The 2096-nt window shown below is 50.4% G+C and overlaps 1 pseudogene; it reads right to left on the reverse strand.

The window, feature by feature from the left end:
- Positions 1–558: 558 nt before the first annotated feature.
- Positions 559–1838, reverse strand: LOC107131009 (keratin, type I cytoskeletal 18 pseudogene; annotated as a pseudogene).
- Between the last annotated feature and the right edge of the window lie 258 nt (positions 1839–2096).

Genomic DNA, 2096 nt, shown 5'->3' on the forward strand with positions numbered 1-2096 from the left:
CTGGTGGATATGTAGTGGTATCTTGCTGTGATTAAAATGTGTACTCCCCTCCCCCAATGACTAATGGTGTTGAAGATCATTTTAATGTATTTATTTGCCATTTATATATCTTTTTTGGTGAAGTGTTTGCTTAAATCTTCTGCCCATTTTTGGGAAGTTTTAATTTTTTTTTTTTTCAGACAGAGTTTTGCTCTCGTTGCCCAGGCTGGAGTGCAATGGCGCGATCTCAGCTCACTGCAACCCACACCTCCCAGGTTCAAGCGATTCTCCTGCCTCAGCCTCCTGAGTAGCTGGGATTAAAAACATGCACAACCACGCCCAGCTAATTTTTATATTTTTAATAGAGACAGGATTTTACCACATTGGCCAGGCTGGTCTAGAACTCCTGACCTCAGGTGATCTGTCTCCTCAGGCTCCCAAAGTGCTGGGATTACAGGCGTGAGCTACCCTGCCCAGCCAGATTTTTAAAATTATTGAGTTGTAAGAGTTTTTTTTTTTTTAACCTCTGAACTTTTTATTGGCCTTCTGCTCCTCAAAGGGTACCCTGATTCTGCTGCCTTAATGTCTCAGAACTTTGGTGTCATTGGTCTCAGAAACCACTTTGCCATCCACTATCTGGCGGGTGGTGGTCATTTGGATGGTTTGCATGGACGTGCTGCTGTCCAGGGCATGGAGATTGAAGTCCTCGCCATGTTCCAGCAGGTGGCAGTAGGTGGCGATCTCAGCCTCCAGCTTGACCTTGATGTTCAGCAGGGTCTCGTACTCCTGGGCCTGGTGCTGTCCCTCTGCCCGGGTCTGTGCCAGCTGTGACTCCAGGTGCAGCAGGATCCCGTTGAGCTGCTCCATCTGCAAGGTGTAGTGGGGCCTCCACCTCCCTCAGGCTGTTCTCCAAACTGGCCTTCAGACTTCTCATCGAGTCCAAGTGGATCACCGAGGACTGGACTGTACATCGCAGCTCCATGAGCGTCATCTCAGCAGTTCCAACCTTGGCAGACTGTGTGGTGACCACTGTGGTGCTCTCCTCAATCTGCTGAGACCAGTACTTGTCCAGCTTCTCTCCGTTCTTCCGAGCCAGCTTGTCATTTTGGGCCCGGAGAGCTGCCATGATCTTGGCGAAGTCCTGAGATTTGGGGATCTACCTCCACGGTCAGCCCAGAGCTGGCAATCTGGGCTTGTAGGCCTTTTACTTCCTCTTCATGGCTCTTCTTCATGAAGAGCAGTTCCTCCTTGAGAGCCTCAATCTCTGTCTCCAGCTGCAGCCGAGTGACGTTGGTGTCATCAGTGACCTTGCGGAGTCCATGGATGTCGCTCTCCACAAACTGGCGCATGGCCAGCTCTGTCTCATACTTGACTCTAAAGTCATCAGCATCAAGACAGGCGTTGTTGATTTGCAGAACAATGCAGGCATTGTCCACAATAATTGCCAAGCTCTGAGCCCTCAGGTCCTTGATGGTCTTGAAGTAACGGCTCCAGTCTCTGACCTGGGGTCCCTTCTTCTCCAGGTGCTCCCAGATTTTGCTCTCCAGCTTCCGGTTCTCAGTCTCCAGGTGCCTCACTCTGTCCAGGTAGAAGGCCAGGCGGTCGTTCGGGTTTTGCATAGTCTCCTCGTTCTGGGTGCCTCCCATTCCTGCCAGACCCCCGGTCATCCCCGTGGCCAGGCCCACGGACCCTATGCCGGCCAGGAAGCTGGTGGAATGGGACACGGAGATCCTGGAACCAGAGCTCCCAGTGCCTGTATAGACGCTGGCTGCACTGCTGACTGGCCGGGCACTATAGCTGGGCTCCTGGGCAGAGCCCAGGGACCTGTAGTTGGTGGAGAATGTGGAGTGAGTGGTGAAGCTCAAGCTGTCCGGGGAGGAGGGCGAGAGGACAGGACTCGGGCTTCGCCGAGCAAGAGTTATTTACATAATTCTAGATACAAGCCCTTTGTCCGATGCATATTTTGTATGTACTTTCTTCTAGTGTGTGACTTTCCTTTTCATTTGTGGAACAGTGTGTTTTAGGGAACAAACACTTTTAAGTTTGATGCAGTTCAATTTATCCAATTTTTCTTTTTATAATTTGTGCTTTTTGTAATATATTTTGCCAAACTTGAA

This window comes from Macaca fascicularis, chromosome 10, assembly GCF_037993035.2.
Source record: "Macaca fascicularis isolate 582-1 chromosome 10, T2T-MFA8v1.1".
Lineage (NCBI taxonomy): Eukaryota > Metazoa > Chordata > Mammalia > Primates > Cercopithecidae > Macaca > Macaca fascicularis.